The following is a 23,007-nucleotide window of genomic DNA, read 5'->3' as shown; positions in this document are numbered from 1 at the left end:
TTCGAGAAAACGCATCCCCTTTATTTCCGCCGACTGGATAAATCGGCATCTTCACTCGGTTACATCGGGAATCTCGATGCGCTGAATTAATAGCGCTGTTTGTTTCACTTAGGAAGACTTACAAAGGTAGTATATATGTATATATATTCCAGAGTACAAATCGCAAGAATCTGAAATTCATAAGATTCGCGTAACTTCTCCCGATAGTCATTACGGATATTGTCGGCAAACTTTTTGCCCGTTACACTTTCTCGGCGAAAGAATTTTTTTTTTTCCCCCCAAGGTGATATCTGATTGAAAAAGAACACATATTTGATGAATTTTTTTTCTCACGCCCTCACTTTTGTATTAATGAAGATGCAGATATAAAGGTTCTCGAGATTTCAGAAAGAAAATGATTTCTATCAATATCTAGTCTAATATTAAATTTGTAATGCAGAGAGAGAGAGAGAGAGAGAGAGAGAGATCTATTCAATAACACGTATTTAGATATTTATCAGTTTCATATCTCAAGGCGATTTTCGAACTTGCAAAACTCGATTCGATTTCCTCTGCCCGAAACTCAAAGATATCTCTCGTAATGTAATAGCTTAAGCTTGTAGTCTAAGTAATAGCCAGCTATTTAAGCAACATAACTCCTAGCCCACAATGTACTCATCTAGTCCGGCATGTTCGTAAGAGAAAGAGCGAGAGAGAGAGAGAGAGAAAACAGGATTCCCAGGTATATGTATATATACATATATATATTTTGCAAGGGAAGATCTCTAAACGCACTCGCGCGTTTCGTACGATCTTCCAAGGATTCCTTTAACACGGCGCCAAGAATATACGCCGCGGGAAGACCTAATAAAATATGTACGTCGTCCCAGGAGCGAGCTTGCACACACGACACACACGTGTCACACGCCGAAAGTTCTCTACGTGCGTGCGAATCCCGCGTCATTCGCGGTGGCTGTCGGCTCCGGCGAAGAGAAGAGCAACCTCTCTACAAACTCCGTCAGTTTCCAAGTCTTAACTGGAGAGGACTCGATCGGCTCGAAGGGCAGAGTTTTCCGAACGGAGAAAACACCGCGCTCTCGAATGACTTTACAAAAGTTCCACGAAAAGTTCCGCGAGAAGTGTATACCTATATGATATTTCGATAATAAAGACGAGTCTGTGCACGGATTCGATTAATGTCATTCTGTATTCCATCACGGCAAACGACATCGTTCTCTCGATGCGACGATCTATTTTATTATTAAATTCTATGTCAAGAAACCAGTACTTTTCAAACTGTATTACAAATATCATGTATAATAAATGTGTCGAATCTGGGCCAATCGATACAATGCTGTCACTTGATCGAATGCTGAATAACTAACTGAAATAATATTGACACGTCATCGAGACGAGCGCGCGCACGTAAACGCACGGAATAAGAGATTTGGATATATATTACGGGATTCACAACAACGATAAATAGAGGAAAAATAGAAATTTAAAATAATGCAAAAATAAATTGTAATAAAATACAGAAAGTTTAGTGTCAATTTAGAACTAATTATAGCGATCGTGTGAAATGTTTAGTAAAGAGAAAAAGTGGAGCTCCTGGGAATTTATTACTTTCAAAGTGTCGTATAACTAGATTCACGCACACATCGCATTTCCCGAAGAAAGCACTCTCGAGGACGACTGTATATACGCATCCCTTCGGCGCCCTTCGGCGCCCTTCCGCGCGTTTCTCTCCCCGCGCCGCAATTCAATTGTCACACTCGTCACAGTAGCACCACTTATATTTTCCGCTACGCGAAACGACTTGGGCCTGGTACTCTCCCTTGATCGAAATCTATTTCTGGCATGGAAAGAGATCTCTCACTTTTCTCGAGTTCCGCGTTAGCTGGCAGGGTAAACTAGAAACACGCGCGAGAGATGAATCTTTTTGCTCGTTCGCTCTCTTGCTCTCAGCGGAGGAAGGGATCAGATTAGATTCTGTCGGATTAGATTTACGTCAGTACCGAAGTGTCCTTTTTTCAAAGCAATTGTATATACAAGATAAAAATTTTTTATAAAAGATTATGTAAAAAAAAACAATGTGAAAAAATAATATAAATAAAGATATTTTTAATTAAATGATATTTCATGTTCATGTAGATGCATAAAGATTATTATCAAAAATGATCTCTTCAAAATATAATAAATTTACATTTGAGATCATTTTATACGGACGGCAAATTTTTTTTTTAAATAATATATATACATTAGCGGTATTAAAAAATTAAATAGTAGCAATATATAATTATTATACCACATTATTATACTAGAAAGGATACGAGAGTAATATCTTAATAATAAACAATTATAATAAATCCAAATGTTAAATCCACAATTAAATTAAATATGAATATAGAAAGGTCTATGAACAAAAAAAAAAAAAAAAAGACACTTTTTCCGAAAAGACCTTTGTCTACCGAAAAATATGTAAAGATATTTACAAAAATTTACAAAATTGTTCCACGTACGAAGAGGAGACGGCAAACTATCATCGTCTTTTATTCCTACAAAGAGAAGCGGAGAGATATGGGACGAAAGAGCCAATTAGCGGAGATGCGCAAAGTCATTCCTCTGTAGTGTGGGTCGTGTTTTGTATTCGGCACGCGAAGCACATTGTGCATCCCTGGCATAGTGTTCGCGCATCCGCCTCATCCGACAAATTTTCCTCTGAATAGCTGCCGTCCGTGTAAATAGCGCGACGCGCGAGACGCAGGCGAGGAGAGCCTCGCGACGAGGAATTCGCATGCGCGTCGCGACACCCGGTTAGAAGCCTGTTTGGATGGAATGATTTTCAGAGAGAAACGCGTACGTTCAACCTGTAATGTGTTTTTAACACGTTCCCTCCATCACGTCGTATATGTATGACACTTCCATTCCTGTAATAGATTTAGCATCGCGCGCGTATGCCACGTGATAACGAGTTACTATATATATATATATATTTTTTTTTTTTAAATCACATTTAAGACATGAAAGTTTTATAGTGATTCTTGTACGATATTAATAAACGTATAATATCTATTTTTAGTATTTATATGGAATATTATACAAATTAAAGTTTTGACGGAAAAATGATATTATACTTTATAAAACGATTGTTATATGCGAGTAGAAAGTGATATACTATATTTATTTAAAAATGAATATATTGTACGATACAAGAGAAATAATTTTCTAATTTTAACTCGTATAGTATACATACAATAATATATATTGTATACATGTTTGTGTGCAATGCTAATGCTCGTTTAAATTAGATATCAAAACCAGTACTATCTCAACTAGTTCGAATTTCGATGCTGCAGGCGAGCGATTCTATAGTATTTGAACTCGATGAAATTACTATACTGATATTACTATATCAATTTCAAACCTTAGGTTTAGCATGAAAAGGATATTTCTGAAGCGTTCCGCGGTAATATACAATAATGTAACAAATGCAATATTAAATTTAAGCCACACAAAAAATTTTGCGCAAATGCGAAAAGTATATCTTTTCTTATAATCACTTGGAAAATTTAAAACATAATGAATTGTTTTACTTTTAAGATAAGACAAAAAAAGATTCTTAATATTCTGCAATATTTTAGTTTTTAATTTTGATATTAATTTTTATGCTATCTCAATCAATAAAGTAATTATTCCCTGTATAATTTTGCGCTCGCACATAAGATTTTGCACATTTGCAATATCTAAATTAAACTTGTTGCAATTAATTTTCTCTCATAGTTTTTAGCATCTTTCTCTTTAAAAGACCAGAGCTATCCAAGAGATTAATATCGCCAACGTTTATTACGATCTCCATCCGTTCGATTTCGATGAAACAAGTAAATAGGAGCGTCTTACAACGCGATCAAGCTATCGCCTCCTGTTTTAAAGTCCTCGATCGTCTTAGCGGTTTTACGGTGCCGCAAACAGCTTTCACCATTTGGCGCTTCCCTCAATCCCCTTAGCCTAAATGAAACAGTATCTAATCCTCTCTCGCGGATTCCTACCTATATCCTGTACACTTACTTCGACGTCCCTCTTGGGTTCTCTCAAAGGACAACTAACTCTGTCATGAGTTTATTGCGGTTTCGCTGAACAAGCGGTCTTTAAATAAAATGCTTTGTTATTGCGATTATCCGTTTTACTTGTCTCATCAATCGATAATCGATCGCGCGCGAGCCGTAAGCTTCTCTCGTTACCATTGCCGTAATGAGAATCTGCAGCAATTATAATCCTGACGCGTTCTTAATTTACTAGACCTCATCTAAGCGCTTTCGACGTCCAGCGCAATCAACGTTAGCGTAGCGATGAATTCAGTTTTTTTTTTTCCGAGCTCGCAAAAACGTTGATTTATACATTGATCGATGTTCTCGGAATACAAACTTTTTCGTTTCCAAGGTAATCATATAAATTATAATAATTAACACGATACAATTTGTAAAAATAAAAAGAGAAAATATGAAACTTGTAAAAATAGCTGAAGGTAAAAATAGCAAAATATATATACTTAAGTATTGTAAATATCAACGCTTAAAGGAAAAATATACGTGTAAAATATTTCTCAAGAGATTCAAAATGCTGTGTAGGTTGATTTTACATTCTGACAAAGTGTCAGATTGAACATTCTTTTGTAATTCTAAAAATAAAGAGACAAATAATAGCGGGATCGATGGCGAATATTTTACCACGAAGAAAATTATCGGCATCCGTAAGAAAGTCTTGCACGATAATAACGAGACACGCAATCGGACCAGAATACGAGAATCTCGAGCTTTTTCGCAGTTATTATAACAACGTAAGTTTCCTCGACGAAGTTCGATGACTGCGGCCGGTGATTTGCATCGAAATCGCTCCTCTTGACTACCTTGTATCTCGAATATTTTATACAATCGTAAACATAATCCTCATAATAGCTTGCGAATATTTTCAGAGATAGGAACAAGCATCGAAACAAAAAGAAGCAAAAAGATCGATCTCGAATATATATTGAATAATATATACAATATATAATAAAAAAAAATATAAAACAAATATACAATCGACAGTTTCGAAAATTTATGTAATTACAAGTAATTAATTGTTGAATAACATTATATGCAATAGTACACTTATTAATTAAAAAACTTTGATTTATATATGCTATATTAAAAATTATATAAGACATAAATTTTCTCTTTTTCTGCCTTTAGGAAATTTTTAATAATATAATAATAGTAGCTCCCGAAATATTAATTTATCATTCTCTATATGTGTAATATCCACTTTCTAATGCATTGATATCAATATTTTTCTTTCGATGCCAATTTATTTCACGTATAGTCGACAATAGCGAAAGAATAGTAACGGACATTCATTGTCAGTCGAGACTGCCGACTGCAAAGTAGTAGCGGACATCCAGCGTCAGCCGCCTGCCGACTCCCTTGTCTCGAAAGTATCCCGCGGGATGTCAGCATTACGCGAGAAAGCTCGACATGACGTCGTTCCGGCGTCGCTTTTCTCTCTCTCTCTCTCTCTCTCTCACTCTTTTCTCTCTGCTTCGTTCTCCTGACGTCCTCTTTCCCTCGCGCCAAGTTTTTTGCATTCAACAGAAATGCTGCGAAGTCTCGTGTGGTAATGGACTTTTTCGTGACGATGCCGAGATGTACCAGCGAAGAGGAAGGCGAGATGAACTCGTTAAAAACGTCGTCCAGCGATAATCGTTCGCGCTAAATGCACGTGCAAATATATATCGTTCGTTGTCATTAACGATCTATAAACGTTTGGTTCATTTAAAAAATATTCGAAGATGAAAAAGAGAGAGAGAGAGAGAGAGAGAGAGAGAGAGAGAGAGAGAGAGAGAGAATCGCATTAAAGAATAAAAATATCTGATTTCCTGTTTCGCTATTTTTTACAATTATATATCCGTTATTAAATATTTAATATTTTATATCGAGAAAATTAATCTTAAAGTCGCAAAATAATTACATATTTAAATTTTTTTTTCTTTTTTTAATTTATTTGATAATTCTCTTGAAACGATTTAAAGCTCGTAAAGAAATTCGTTGATATTGCAAGTTCGAAATAATTTACGACATATACTGGTCTTTAATGTGTATACTCTTTTCGTGTAAAGTGTAAATTTAACTTCAGCTTTCCGGTAGAGTCGAGGCGTAAATTAGTTTATCGAAATCATCGTGGCAGTAAATTTACAAAGTTAGCAGTTAAACGGGAAATCTGTTTCATGATGTATTACGTACGAATGCAAAAATATATAACTCCAACAGTTTTTTGTATAAGTAGCATAAAAATTACGAAACGTAAAAGTGTCACGTATATCTTAGAAATATAATCCTTATATTTTAATGAATCATAAAAATGCATATTTGGATTGACGTAAACTAATGGTTCGTCAGTATTTAAAAAAGAAGACATTAATATAAAATAGAAATTTTTTTCGATGGAAAAATCTGCATCGAACACATGTGTGACGTTGAAAATGTAGAGGCGGAATAAAGATTTATCGTTAAAGACAATGCGATGAGCCCGCAGAATTTCAGCCTCGTCTCGACGCGCAAGAAGGATCGAAAGCGGCATGCAGGCCGCGTTATATCAACGGGCGCGTAAAACACGTGTACACGGGAGACGTCGCGTTAAGCTAGGAAGATCATTAATATCACGAACGTCGGCGCAGCCTGCGAGAAAGTGGGGGCCCGAGATTGTATGTGTCCTAGGTCGTTTCTTTCCCGGTGAAGTTCCCCGCCGGAGAGGCAGATATACGCAACGCTAGAGTCTCTCGCACGCGATTCATCCCCCTCGTTTTTCCTCATTCCGTTCTACCCTAACCCGATCTCCCCGTTTACGGCCGATACCGCGAAAAACGGAGGGTCCCCCACCTCTCACCGGAACACGTACCTCGTTAAGCCCCCTAATTCGTCGTAGCTGTGACTCGTATAGCCTCGCTCTATCCTATCCTATCCTATAGTTGAGCTCTATCTACACGGAAGCCTTTAAACCTAGCGATCTTTGATTCTTCCAAGAGCTGTTCCATTATGGTGATCCATGGAAGACCTATAGAATCGTGATCGTACGATGATTATGACGAATCAATTCTCGAGAGACGTGATACGATTATAAAAGAATTGCAAATTTGATTTATGACGCGATTTTATGTACATAGTAATATGCTAATAAGACTCTGTCTTTTTAGAGATATTATTTGGGGAAACTTTTGTTAAATTTTTTAATGAAGAGCAATTATTATTTTGCGAAATAAAAATATAACTTAAAAAATTGAATAGTAATAAAAATTACGATACACTTCTTCTTATATATTTTTCACTTACGATTTTAAAAGTACATTGTATTTTCGTATATATGCGCTATGTTACTTATATTTTCACTTAAATTTATACAATATAATCGGATGAAGGTTTACATAAACCAATTACGTTAAAGATTATAGAATATAGAAATTTAAATAAAGACAAATTGGGATGTACTTGATTAAATTTCTTAATTTAAAAATTGGTATATATAAAAATCGCCATTAATAATTTTGCTAGAAAATAAGCAAAGTATGCATTTTTTCAATATACAAATGATATGTTGACTCTTAAATTCAAACGTAGATCGAACACAATTTTTCTGTAGATTCACTTATCAATCCTTAACCGGCTTTCGCGATTTCAATGCATGATTCGGCTCAAATTCTTTTGCTATTTACGGATTATAGTTAACAATGCTATATGTCATACCAATGAGCATGGAGATCAATCACCATTGTTACATAGCATTATGCAGATATAAGTACAAGTTTGGTATAGAAGTCATACAACATCAGCAATCCTAGTAAAGCCGATTAGAACCGGAGACGCGGGATTTTAATCCTGCCCGTATCTAAAAAGTACACAATTCGATATGTCAATATCTCTATATGTAACTCAATACTCTATCTCAAAATCTAGTTCAAAGAAATAATTAAAAAAAAAATATTAAAAATAAGAGATTTAAGTAAAGATTTCCCTAAGAGATTAAAATTAAATGAAAGAAATTATCAAATAAAACTATTAAAATTAAGACGTTTATCCGGAGAGAGAAAGAGAGAGAGAGAGAGAAAGAGAGTTTCAAATTCTATAAAAAAAATATTAAAATTACGTAAAATTTTAAAACGTTTATTCTTGATCCAGAATAAAAAATATCTCTGTTAAATTCATTCGAAAGTAGAATAAGTATCAGTTTAATCCGCCATCCCTTCGGTACGGTACGAACGAATTCCAGTGAAAATTGCCGAACGTGAAGAGACGGCGCCCCGTGAAGGCAGGAAATTCTTTCGCAAGTATGCGACGATCGTACGGGGCCGCGACGATCCCGAAGAGTAAAGATCGGAGATGGTATTAAAACCGGATGCGCGCGGAAAGAATGGCGAATTTGACGTGCCGCAAGATTCGTGCGCAATCACCGTCTTCGGACCAATTAGCCGGGAAACGGTGCGGGGTAATTAAACGAAACGCATTCCGGATAAGCTGCAGATTTCCCCTTAAAACTTGGCAAATTACGCTCGCGAAGAATTCACAGTATTCCGAATCTTATAGAGATTCACTCGTCTTTCACAAAACAATCTACGAAATGAAAAAAACGCCGGAAAGGATAAAGAATAAGAGGAGAACCAACTAATAACTGCATTTTTAATGACGCGTCGATACCATTCTCGTCAATAATTCTAAAAAACGTTCTCGCACTTCTTCACGCTTATTGTAAAATTCACATATTGTAAAATTCAATATTCCATATTGTTATAATATTGCATTTAATACAACGGTACATATCGCATTATCATTTTTGATATAATTCGCGGTATAAAATTTCAACATATCTTTCATCATTATTTTCAAAGAATTTTCAGATTAGCCACTCTTATATTCTACAAGGGAAAACTTTAAATTCGTCAAATAGTCACTTATACACATGCGCACACATTCTTCGAAGTAAATAGATCTTAATGCCAAATACTATCCCGGGATAATACATTTTTACGAGCAGCGACGAAGAGGAGCCCGCGCCTGCAGCGCGAAGATGGATAAAGAGAAATGATTAATCATGTTCCCGAGGCGGACCTCTCCCTTCACCGTATCCTTCATATCCCTAAAGCAGAGCAGAGCAGAGCAGAGTAGAGTAGGGTAAACGCCGTGAGAATGTCTCAGCTAATTCGATTTTTCTTATCCCTCGTGAAACGCAGATGTTTCGTCTGATGAAAATTCGTCCTCCGCGTTTATCCACTTCGCTAATCGCTATCATCGCGCTCTCGATAAATTTGCTCGGCGAGCCGTAAAAGTCTCGCATGTAAAGAAATCAAATTAAATTCATTTATGCGTTATTAACTTTAACATAAATTGTCTAGTAAATCTGCGAATGTGTAAAATTAAAAATTAACAATCATCGAAGAATTTTTCGAAAATTATTTCTGCCATTTCGAATAACACGTTTAAAATTCTTTCGCGAAATTAAAATACGATTCAAAATTAATATTTTATCATAAATGACATGGAATATTTAATATCGTGAGAAAGAGAGAATTATCAAAATTTTCGATAAATGCCTTGCTGCGTAAAAGAAGTGGCATTTTCGAAAGAACTTGGTCGTGATATCGTGTTAGAGAGTATTCTGTATAAATAGCCGTCTACTTTATTCGGTTCGCGCGAGCGAGCGAGGCGGCGGCGCTCGCGAAATCCGTGGGATTGAATTTAAAGCTCCTCTCCTCGCCCCATGGCACGGTTCTCACCGGCGAACCCGCGGTACAGTTCGTAAGTAATCTCATTCGACTCATTTCCTCTCCGTGCGTAACACAGGCAAGCAAGGCCAGACTTTCCGGAGAGAAAGACTTCTCGAGGCTAAGTACAAGTGCGCCTCGCACGAAATTCGGTAGAAGCGCGAGTTCTGTATATTTTCCCTCTTACATTTTTTTGTCGGCTTTTGAATTGATGTTTTTAATCCGTACCCTACGCAAACGAGTTGAAAAACATCGGCGCATTAAAATCGAGAAGCATTTCTATCGCGCGTTTCTTTCCCTCGGCGTCATTATTGCGCGCACATCATCATCATCTGGTAGCATTTATACGAATCGCTAATTATTAATGTTTTGCCCTGTGTATGTGGTTGCGCTCCTCGTCGAGAAATGCTTGAAGCTGAATAAAGCGAACTTGGATGAGCAAATTAGTTTCAGTAGAATTAATTACATCGGTGGTTAGGCGCTCTCTCTCTCTCTTTTTCTCTCTCCCCTTCTTTCTCCGAATATACCGAAACGGAACTGGATTTCTGAGAGAGTACTTCCGTGAATTTTAAGCGCTATGAGAATGAAAAAAGGTACACATACTACACAATACATTTTCCAGTAATCGTAAATAGAGTAACGAAAACGCCAACTCGTGCCGCCAAACTGTGCAGCTCGAAGTTTGTACACCGTGGATTTGCGACAACGTGGTTTGTGACATAAAAGTCGAAATGTTCGATCACGGAAAGATAAATATCACAATTAAACACGAAAGATTACTTTTTAACAAAAATAATAAAACATTACAGGCTTGAACTCTGTAAAAGTAATTGTGTTTGGACATGCCAATAATTATTAGATGAAAAATGTAATTACAAAAGATTATAATCTAATGTATTTTATAATGAAAGAATAATATACTATCGAAAAAAAACTAGTACAGATATGAAGAATGGAAAAAGAATTTGTATCAAAAAACGTGGGAACGAGATGTAACGAAATTTCGAGAGACACGTAACATGCATCGATAGAGACGGCGAGCGAATTTCGCCGATAAAAAAATAACTCACTCAAGTCTTTACCAAATACTTGTTATTGGAGATACGAATAATATTCCACGGTGACAGGATCGGTTATCGATTTTGGTGTTATATTATCTAGATCCGTTGCCCCGACCCAACTAGCTCTCCATCCATCTGACTATCTATCCATCTATCTATCCATCCAACCATCCATCCATCCATCCATTCATCCACCCACCCGTGTATTCTAGACGTTCAATCACCGACACCTGCGATGACCAAGTGATAATTACTCGCCACAAACAGGCTAAATTCTATTTTTATGCGGTTTTCTTTCGCGAATCGCTCGGGAATTTTCATGGTAATATGGCGGAAAAAAAATCAAGTCTTCGGCCGTGCGTACGTGTATATTGGAGAGAGCGCCGCGAATAAAGGGAGGGAAATGAGGAGGAGAGTCGGAACGCGGTATACGCGAGCCGATGGAAAAAGCGAAGAAATGAAAACCGGAGGTAGCGCCTATTATGCGAGAAGCACGTTGCGGAATGTTGTAATAATCGTCGCGCAATTTCAAACCTCCATCGATCGAAATATTCGCCATTATCTAAGATTTTAAGTAGACATAAAAAATTTTCGATGAATTTTTCAATACTGTGTCATACGCAATTATTCAAATATTTTTGCAATTTATTTATCATGAAATTATTAGAATTGAACGCAAGAAAACGCAAATGTTGTTCAATCCCGATATAAATTGTCGACGCGACAAAAAAATATCTCGCTGGCCGTTTGAAGCGTCAATCCGCGTCGATCGACGCGGCGGGTTCGCACAGAGGTGCGATAAAACGCCGGTGCTATATATAGGTCATATGATAACGGGATACGGGGCGATTAAATCCACCGCCAAAATCCTTCCTTCTGTTTCGACGAATCAATTCGTCGGTGGCCACCGCATATATTGGTACAGCGACGATAAAAGCCACGAGGTTGACCGTAGGTGGCGAAACGCGGGGATGACAAGGGTAGCTGTTAGATACGACAGGGGCGAAATTATGCGATCCACGCACCTCGCCAGCTCGGTCGATCTTTTCCCGCGTATTTACAGGCCGAGTGATCGAGTATCCGATCGGGTTCCTCTCTCGATATCAATTGAGAGAGGCTACGGCGTCGATTCAACCGCCAATAACCGCTGTTGGACAGACATCTATTAATTTTTATTAATAAACTGCGCGTACGAATGTGCTCGTTTAAAAAACACGAATGCTTACTTCGAAATTTTTATCGGATAAACCTATTTTGTCCCTACAAAACAATTTTATTCGAAGAAAAGTTTAAAAATCATATCATTCGATTAATTTCTAGACACTTTTAAAATTAAATTTTCAATCTAAAAGTAGATAAAAGAATCTATACAAATCTCAGTTTATATATTAAATATCTTCATTGAATATAAAGACTATATTAACGAAAAAAATTTTTCGCGTACATTAATGATCATTAAATATTCGCGATCATCTCGCGCGAGGATATCACTGCTGTCGCAGTCTGGATGCAACAGCCGATAAATCGATGAATAGCGAATGAAAGTGCCGTCGGAATGTGGCCTGACGCATAGGGGTGGCTCGTCGGTTAAAATATTCAACGGGTTTCCGGTTCGGCAAACATACGAGGTCGGGACGCTATATCGCGCGGTCAGGAAGATAATTTGTCATCCCACCGACGAGGAGCCGGATCCCGACGTAGCGCTCCTAAGTTTTCGCCGTTCCCGCTCGTACCGTCGTCGTCGATCCGCTCCTCGCGTAAACACGCCGACAGAGTTAATAATTAAAAGCGGAAGCGATTTCGCTTCTAACTCGTCGTTGCCGATGGATAACGAGTTTCTGTTTGAGTAGCGTCATCAGCATCGCGTTTCCTCGAGATTTCGGAAAGAAAGTTTGACCAAACTTTGGAGAGACCCCATTCATGGAAAAACGCAACGATGCTGGGGATCTGTGACAGATTTCTTTAATTCCTAAAAGATTTAACTAAATTTATAATAATTTAATAGCGCTAAGTTTCTATACGAATGTTTGTATTGTACAATAATGAAGAGATACATCTTTTACAGATTTTTTTTTTTATCTACAAAACTATTTTAGCTTAATAAAACAGACTTAAAATAGGACAGAAATTTTTCTATTAATGTTTCATATACGAAAATATCCAATAATAAAATGCGACAACAGCTGTCGAAACGCTTAATTTTCGAGACTGAAAAAAAGATTATGTTACCGCGTGATATATCGTATTGCAACGAGATTATTTCGCTCACGTTTGTAGAACAATCTAAAAAAGTAGCTTGCATTAATTCAAGAATTTTTCAATGAACATTAGATTCTTTACGTAGACACATACATATGTCATCATTATACAATATTGCGTGAACTTACGCACAAAAATTATCACTAACCGATTATCGAGAGCGGTAGCGAATATGTATCGCAATTCTTTGACAATAGCATTGCGACATCCCTTTCGCTAACGAGCGCGACGAGCCATTCCCAAATTAAAGTATCAACGACGTGCAGTCCTTTGGATCAGAAAGAGAGAGAGAGAGAGAGAGACCGATCAAATTCGTAGCTTCGTAACGAATTCTGTGTCCGCTTTGATACGATGTAAAATCCACGAACGGACGTCCATTAACGTGCCGTAACAAAAATATCGGTAACCGCTTTTATTTCTCTGATACCATCGTTATACATGTAGGTACAGACACTCGTATGTACACCGACGTTTATTGAAGCCACAAACGCACAGCGCGTGCGCGCGAGACTATCGCAACATCAAACGAATTTTCAGCTCTTCAGCGCAAAACTGGCACGAAAACGATTGCGCGAAAAGAGATACCGGGTCGTTGAATGATCGTACCTGATATTTTTCGCAATCGCGCTCTAACAAGCGCGCGAATTTGACACGCACGGTGAAATTTCGCCGCGTCGCGTATGTAAAGGCGCCTCACTGGCAAACAGAGCAACGCGATCGTTTGCCAGTTTCATTCGACTAACTCAAATGCTGTGCCGTGCAATTGCACACGACGACTCCACTGCGTTGTGTCATATGCAGCTAAAACATCGTCACGCTGACACATCTGTGCCAGATCGTTGAATATTCGTCGAGGAAACGCGTCGTCGAGGAAATGCTTTTGAAAGTATAAATCGATAAAAATACAAGTTCGACGTACTTGATATAAAACTATTATGAGATATAATGACATTTTGCACGTTTTTTTTTATATTATTTTACTTTACTTAAAAAAAAAAAAAAAATTACTATTAAAAAAATAACAGCTGATAAAACTATTGGATTATATTGTCCAATAAATAATCAGATATTTTATAAATCTATGATATTTAATTAGAGTTATTATAAATGCTTGTATTGTTACATTATCTTGTATTATTATACTTTTCAAAATAATAATAAAAAAAAAAAAAAAAAATTTGTTTGTTTCAATTAACAACTCCATTAGTGAGAGAAAATTAAGGAAAGTCTGAGAAAACTTTTGAACAACAAATTGCTCTTAAATTGTCTGTCGTAAAACAAACGGAGTCACGAGAGTTAAGAAGGTTAAGACAATCGTAATCTATCCCCCTAGGAGAACATTCAAATAGAACACGACGGCGGCTTATCGTTCCATTTGCACATATAACACCGCATTCCAGTATCGTTCTTATCCGCGGCCAAGATATGCAAATATCAGCAAATTGCAGCTTTCTGCCCGAAATCCGCGCTCAAGTTCCATCGGCTGACTAGCTGCTGGCGGGGGTGGGATAGCGTTAGACGGAAGTTTTCCCATCCCTTCCCCCAATACGATAACTTTGCCGCCATCTTCATGGATTTTACTGCCATACGTGAAACTGTACTTTTTCTAGATTTTTTGCACCCTCTTCGTCCCGTCGTTACGTATCGCAAAAAAAAAAAAAAAAAAAAAAAAAAAAAAAAAAAAAAAAAAAAAACCACCTTATCGCCATTAAACGATATAACAGCGCGTAAATGAAACTTACTGGTGTTACTTACAAGTAACCCGGTAGCGACGTTAAAGCGAATCTTACGATCTCATTATCTGCCGCACTATCATTATTATTGATCGGCGTCATCATTTTTTTACCGACATCGTTAACTTGTTACCGCCGTAATTTTCTTTATTAATGTTTCAACCAATATTATCACGTTCAGCAATCATTATTTACTTCATTTCGCCGGTTACAACATAAGCTATTTCGTTTAATTTTCTCTTTTACAGAGTTATCATTTTATTATTTCGCGAAATTAAATATTTCGTCTCTCTCTCTATTAAATTTTGTATCTGTAAACGCGGATACATATATCAAATTTTAGCTTTAAATTGAACGCATTAAAAATAGAATCTGATTAAAATACACGACCAAAAGCTTTGCTCTGGAAATTAGAAAAAATTATGAATTATTTAAGACAAATTATACGCACCGTTTATTCGTCGTAATTAATTTATCACCATATTTATATCATCGTTTTACAATGAATTATATTGAAAACATGAGCAATCTATAATGAATATATTATCGCTACGATATGTTTCAGGAGTAATTTTCGTTTAAAATCAAGAGAATTAACAGTATATGTATATGTATATCGGAGAATTAATGGAACTTTCGAATTCCAATTGCTGTAAGATTTCCAGCGGAGATCTTGCGGAATCAGTCGATAGGTCGCAATAGACTCTACGATATTGCGAATTGTCTATGTTATTTATGCAAACGAAACTTTCCCGCGCGTTAACTCGCAGCAGATCAAATTTACATATGCAAATAGCACCGCACCAGTTCCTTAGCAAAAAGGCAAGGGAAGGAAATGGAAAAATCGGAGCGCACACTCGAGTCTCGCTCTGAATCGTTGAGCGCTTCGAACGGATCGGAAATCGACCTGAAATGTTCAAACGGACGAAATGTTTACCACGGACGATATTGACAAAAGCGTTGAATCACTGTATATTTTGAACGTTCTTCTCAAACTATAAAACAGTCATAGGTTAATCTCCGAGAAAATCTCTTAAAGAATGATAAACACAATACTTGATTAATCGGAAACAATCGCGAATAATCATAAATAAGATTGTCGATATATGGAATATTGTACAGAATAATTAATGATATTAGCACGTAATAAGCTACAAAGAATTATGAAAGAATTATGAATGATATGGAGATAGAAAGACAAGATCTTTAAAATATAAAATTCCTAATTGCATATGACTAACAAAAAGTTACATTAGAAAAAAAATTATTAATAATTTATAACTCTCAACAATTTTTAGGAATTTTTAACAAACACGCTAATGAACAAAGGAGAGATTAAGAATTATCTTTCATAAAATCGCCAACGATCCACGAATAATTACAAATAATTTTCAATGAGATCGATGAGTCACGAGAAAGGTCACGCGCAATCATCGAGATAACTGAGGAGCCACGAAGAATCATGAATCTAATAGGATAATGAGAATTCAGTCGTCGATGATCGTACCGAAAAGCGACGCGATTGTTCTTGCACGGGATCGTCGATAAGTCACGAAACGCTAATACCTGCTCCGGCAACAAGATTGGCCGCAATAACGTCATTTCGTTTCGATACGGCGGAAAAATCCCCAACTACATCACGCTCTCGCTGCTCTGTAATCGTCGTCGTTCCGACTTCGTAGCCATCGGTCGGTCCCTCGGGAGTCCGGGACAGAAGTCGAAGCACGAAGTGCACTTCCTTGTAGAACACCACGGTCATGACGGGGGAGAGAAAAAAAGAACACGAGAGGGTGTGGCTGGCGGAACGATGGGTTAGTTGGCGCTCCCCAAGGCGAGTATTTCAAAGGAGAGACGATCTTCGAGAACGGGGGGCGTGAAATAAAAAGTTCGCTCTCTCGGTGGATCAACGGAAATATGGATAAACGATAGAAAAGTGGACGCGGGAGAAACGTGGCTTTGCAACTTCGTCGTTCCTCGCACTTTTTCTCTTTCTCTCGTTCTTTTTCTTTCTCGATTGTTCCTTCTCATAGAGATTCTTATCAACGCAACTTACCGTCTCAACTTCGTCTCCGTTGTGCTGTTAAGGGAACGCCGGTTAAAAGAATCAACGGCGAAAAAACGTAAATCGGAAGTGTCCTCAAAGTCGTCGCGTTACATCCCGACGACGTAAATATTTCCGGTCGCCCGGACATTTCCGCTATTTCGCAAATGTTAATTAAACCCGCGGGATCGGCCGCGAGTTTATAAAAAGGAGATAAACACCGGACTAAATGCATTTCATTAGCAGTAGAGCGCTTCGGTACGCTCGACTACCGGAACTTGAAAGTCCGTCAAAGGTGAATCTAATTAATTCGGATGCGCGAGCCAACCGAGTCGATTTTCGAATGCGCTCGTTCTGCAATTTCGTGGAACGAGAGAGAGAGAGAGAAAGAGAGAGCACGAGATTCCTGTTTTAACGAGACGCAAATGAAATTTAACGCGCAGGTGCGTCGCGTTCGGATGAAAAAGAAAATGGTCTGCGTAAGATTTGTTGTTGCATATTAACGGAAGAAATATACGACGCTCGTTATATCGTACATTTTCCATTCTATGTGGTTGTATAATAGATCGAACGAAACGTGAAATAAATTACGATCATATTATATATTCAAGAATGTTTTTCGTGTAATCACGAGCAGGAATTGGCAAAATTGCGGATAGATAGAATGCTTCGGAATTATAATCCTTGAACATGGATTCCGTAAAATTTAATACCGTTTTTCATATACAATTAATAAATTGTCTCGTCGTCATTTCTGATTATTAGCTCGTCTATTCTGTTTATTATTTTAACGCACATAATCGCTTGAGAATCTTAATACGAAAATTCCGGAAAATACTGTGAGTGATGATGTTTCATTTTATTTCATTCATATAATTTTATGCTAAACAAAATATTCTTCTAACACATGACGATTAATACAATTGAAGTTTGGATTAATATAATTATAAAGTAAATCAAATTATTTCATATTATAATTATCAAATAATATCATCTTATATGTAGCGCGTTAGAGAAACTTATATTTTCGACTCGAGGATTTTTATATTTTAATATTTTCGATAAGAGGATTTAAGTCTCTCTGGGAGCGATTAATGATATCACGGTATTTGACTCGCATCCAAATACATTTTCATTTCAGATATGAGAGTTGAAAATGAAGTTTAATCGCTCGCTCGGAGCGATCCAAACCCGCTTCAACTGTAAATCCTATTGTAAAAATTTAAAAAATATCTAGTTATAAGTTGTGAAACAAGTTTTTCATCACCGTTCGCAATTTTAAAAATCTATCTATCTCCATTCGTTAACGTGTTTTTAACATTTAACATCAAATATAATTCCGTAAACAATGATAACACGATGACAACCATTCTTCTCGCTTAAGCTCCCGTCGTCCGCGATTCAGATATACTGCGATACTCCTAGAATACCCGTGTAGGAACGCGAAAACCACGATGACCGCCATTAGCAACTGCACCGGATAATAGTATCGATGATTCCGCAGCAACGGCGGGAAATTATTAGAAGTTATTACTGAACAATGCCGCCCCAGGGGCAATAGAGTCTTCGGACTTGTTCGAAAATTAATTTCTTACTGCCCGATGGAAGGCTAGTGCACGGAATTTTGTCGGAATTTAATCAGTTCAATTAACCGGCGTAACTACGTTCTGTCGTAGATTAAATCATCATGCGTATCAAGAACCAAAGTGAAAACCGTTAAGTAATTCGAAAGAACGTAAATTGACAATTAATAATTATCAAGTTGCTTGTATATTCTGCAGTTTCGTTTTTATTCCAATAGCATATATTTTATAAATATACATCTTAGTCACTTTACTGTGTCTACATATTTTGAGTGCCCTAATTCTAAATCCGAACTGCAACAATTTAACAATTTGTACGATAATTTTATCATCATGCATGGCAATTGGATTTATCGAAATCCGATTAAATTCACAAATAAGAGAAAAGCTGATCGCCATAAGCGCGAAAAAGTTTGAGCGACCGCGAAGAAGTTAGTTTCCCAACGTACATCCATCGTAATAAAAATCTGAATGAATCTCTGATTGAATCTCTCGAATTGAAGTAGAAAAAAAAAAGAAAAAAAAGAAACCACAACCATCAATCTACTCATGATAATCTCGCTCAATTTCCGCGGCGAGACTAACATCCGCCATTGCTTCCTTGCTCTAAAACTATAGCATAGAAAAAAAAATATAAGATCACTCGTGCATTCGTCTCTCATAATGTTTAGGATAAATATTTTCCCCGTTTTTTTCTCCAACTACTTCTCGCGCTGTTCCTCAAACGTTTAAATTACGGACATTTAAATCGCGATTTCGCGTTGATCAAATTTACTTGTGGATTTTCACCTCTGCTAACTCTCAAGAAATTACAGTATAAAATAATGATATGGAGTCTGCAAAAATTATTCTATCCTAACATAAAGAGCAGAGGGCAGCAGCGTAAATATTTATTGGCCCGAAAAAGACCAAAATCCATTTTTATATTTTTTACACTGAAAGCAAAACAACGAGACAAGAAGTAATAGAGAAAGGGGCAACGAATGCAGGAGAGATGCTAAAAATAGTGAACCTATTGTCGACAGTGCGGCTAGGTTGGGCACGGTTGGGAAAAATGTCGAGCTTCGTTGGCTCTTACGCTGGACTGGGCTGAATTTTTTGTTTGTATCATAACGCGCTCGGGACGCTATCATTTCCATTTGGAAATGTAAATTTTACTAAAGCGGCCAGCTCTAGCCAGCCACCCAGTACCAGACTTTTAATTCCCGGCCAGTAATAAGCCAGGTCATACTCGCGCGGTGCCGCTGAAATTATAAAATAAAGACATACCGTAAACACTCCGTACCAACCTCCGTGCGCTTAATTGAGTCACTATTAAGCAATTTGTATGTTAAACTGACGACTACACGCGGCGGACTGTTCCCCCACTTGAAAATCGATGTTCACGCTCCCCCGCCCCTCACTCTTTCTTTTTGGCACAAAAACCCTCAGCAGGGAAAGTTTTCGCCGACTTCTCGCCTCGTTAAGTCAATTAAATTAATGTACGATCAATAGCGTAAAACTCCCTGATTTCGGCTACGGAGAAGGAAGACGAAGACAAGGAAAAAAATGCTCGCGCGAATTTTCGCCAAACGAGGCGAGAGAGAAAAGCATCTTTTCCGATAAATATGCTCTTTCAGCAACATTGACAACGTACGCTATAATGCGGAGAAAGCATTAGAAATAATAAAAATGAATATAGAAAAACAAAGTAATATCAATCTTGTTGTTAATTCTAAATTTAATTTTCAATGTTATAAAATGTAGAAAAATATATTTTTTTTACGCTGGTTCCAAGCTTGGGATGCAATACCTAAAATATCTACACAATTTAAACAATTTTATTCCATTCTGCGTATATTAATACATATGTAGAATAGTGAATACGCTCAAAATAATGGGAGAAAAATATCTTGTGTATGGTCGAAAAATGAAAATATTAAAAAAAGATTTATTAAATACGCGTCGATATATATTTAGTACATATTAACCAACCATGTTTTATCATGCGATTTACGATTTTCTTTATATTAATATAATGAATATATATATTATATCGACAAAAATTTTTTTATGATACACGCGAGAGAGTTAAAAATTTTTATTTTTAATGATTTCTCGAGAGAACATACGTTCAAAATACGAAGATGTAAAACTGACTGAAATAATATATCGATTTCTAAGCAAAGATGCGATCAAGCTGTGGAAGCGTAAAGTGCAAGATGGAGTCAAAGAGTAGCCGAAGGGATGAAAGGGTCGTACGGTTAAAAGCGAGGATTTACCGCGTGCTAAAGCCTTTCCTCGATCGCTACGGGAGCCCGCATCGCACGCGTGGCGGCCGTCTCGCTGATAAGATCAAGAGGACCAACTTCTCCTCGGCCGATATCGTAAATTAACTGCCACTTGTGTTCCGTGATAACTTCAACGAGCGAAAATCTGCGTGCGCCGAGGAAGATCGATCCTCGTCTTGACAGCGCGCCTCCGTTTGCCGTCCGACGCTGAGAGAAGCGGCTCTTACCCGTGAAAGTGCTTGTCAAAGAGACGAATTTCTGGAATTCTTGGCATCGTTACCGCAATAGTCACTGAAAAATCTGCCATGTTGTAATGAAATATATTCTTCATATAAATAGGACTACGATTGTCCTGAATCTCTGTCTGTATGTTAAAAATTAATGTTATTGTAAATCTCCGAGGAATATCTAGCATACTCTTAATTTTAATAATAAAAGTATTTTGAGTTAAAAAATAATTGCGCTCATTGGTTGCCGGCATTTTTACGGGGCAAGTTTCTTTTCATTATTCTTATTTTCATATATTTGATTCTGAGCTGCTTCATTAAACGCGCTTTATAAACTCGAAATTGCGCACGTTCAACTGGAATCATTTCTCTCTTTTCGCGCTAACAGATATAATTTATTTCCGCGAATAAAAGGCAGTACAGTACGCGTAGTACGTTATCTCATGCCCTCGACGTAAAATAAATCCTGAGATATATAATGTTCGGCGTATATATTTTCCCAAGAATCCGCCTTATACTGATGTCCTTATCGCATTGCTTGCACGCTTTACCGTAGGTTGAATTTATTTAACGATGTAACAAGACGCAAATTATAAAATAGTCAACCACCTATCCTTATCACATCTATGCACGCTTTACATACGATGTGGTTTAAACGATTGCGAAACATTTAATAATACGAAACAAGGTGCTTTGAAGTAGTTATATTATAGTAGTTTAACGTTTGCGGGGATTCCAGTTGAATTTCTCTCTCCACGTATATTTTACTCTTGCTGCGCGTGAAAAACTAAATTATTAACAGCACTGACCCTTTATATATATATATATATATATATATATATATGAGAGGGTAAACCCATGTTTACAAGAAGGAACAAAAATAGAAAACAACTGCAAGTTGTAAAATACGAGACGTAAAATATGTTGGACATGAATTAAGTATGAATCAACTCGAATTACATTGTTTCTGCGTACAAAAATGTAATTAATCAGTCTTTTTTTCTGTAACCATAGCAGCAGAATGCAGCATTTGTGCGATAATCACGTACGAATAACCGCCTTTTTATTATGATGTTTGCTAAAACGTGAATTACCGTAGTGCTCTTTACAAGAAAATAGTGACGGAATTTTTCAAAAATAACATATGCATAAATGAAAATAAATATTTTTATACATGTATAGAAACGCATTATTTAACTTAATAAAATTGAAATTTCTGCATTTTTTAAGCTACAATATAATATATAATGATCAAAACTCCCGATACCTTTTTAAGAATCAATTAGTCAAAGATCAGCTTTTTCAATATGTTAGAGTACAAAAGTCGATAAGAAATTCCCCCTTAAAAAAATAAACATTATAAAAGTTAATATTTTCATAAAATGTCTGTCGTGCGCGCGTTACGAATATCTTAAATTAAAAACTTTAAACGGCATTTACAAATGCATTTCGACCACAGCCAGCACTGCGGGAACCTCGAAAAAATTAAGAAACTGAGCCGATTCATCAAAGAAAAGTAACGAGCACCGGGAGGCTGGAGTAAGCGAGAAAGCGTTAAAAGAGCGAGCATCGTCGTCGGCGTCGTCGTCGTTTCGACCTCGGGGATTCCCCGAGTGAGTTTGATTCACGATGCAGCGACGTGGAATACAAATGATGATTTACGAGGGTCTCGGTTTACCCCGCATCGAGTTTGCGACCGACGACGACGACGACGAGTACGACGCGTACCGAGCTACTTTCAAAGGCTCTTTACTCTTTACTCCGGATACATCAAGGCGCTCTACACTTATCGCTCCCTTACCAACGAGATAAGTAACCAAGCAACATTTCCGTCGCAAATCCATTCCCCTTTCCTGGGAGGAAACCTGGACCGCGAAAAAAACCAAGAGAGAGAGAGAGAGAGAGAGAGAGAGAGAGAGAGAGAGAGAACATCGTTCCTCTCTATGTGTTATCGACAGCGGTGTTGAAATACGACGATGACAAATTTCAACGGAAACATCCGCTATGGAACAACTATCTTTCGCGCGTGAACGAATTTTAGCTTCGCGTTTCCTTTTTCTATGACGC

The 23,007-nt window shown here is 37.2% G+C and overlaps 1 protein-coding gene across 4 annotated transcripts in view; it reads right to left on the bottom strand.

Moving 5' to 3' along the window:
* Positions 1-23,007, bottom strand: part of Fur2 (furin-like protease 2) — a 305,563-nt gene that overhangs the window by 145,445 nt on the left and 137,111 nt on the right. The gene's annotated exons all lie outside the window — the stretch shown is intronic.

The sequence above is a fragment of the Polyergus mexicanus genome, unplaced genomic scaffold (assembly GCF_030449975.1).
Source record: "Polyergus mexicanus isolate NDT 795.1 unplaced genomic scaffold, iyPolMexi1.0 SCAF_10, whole genome shotgun sequence".
NCBI lineage: Eukaryota > Metazoa > Arthropoda > Insecta > Hymenoptera > Formicidae > Polyergus > Polyergus mexicanus.
This window is presented reverse-complemented; position numbering and strand designations above follow the sequence as displayed.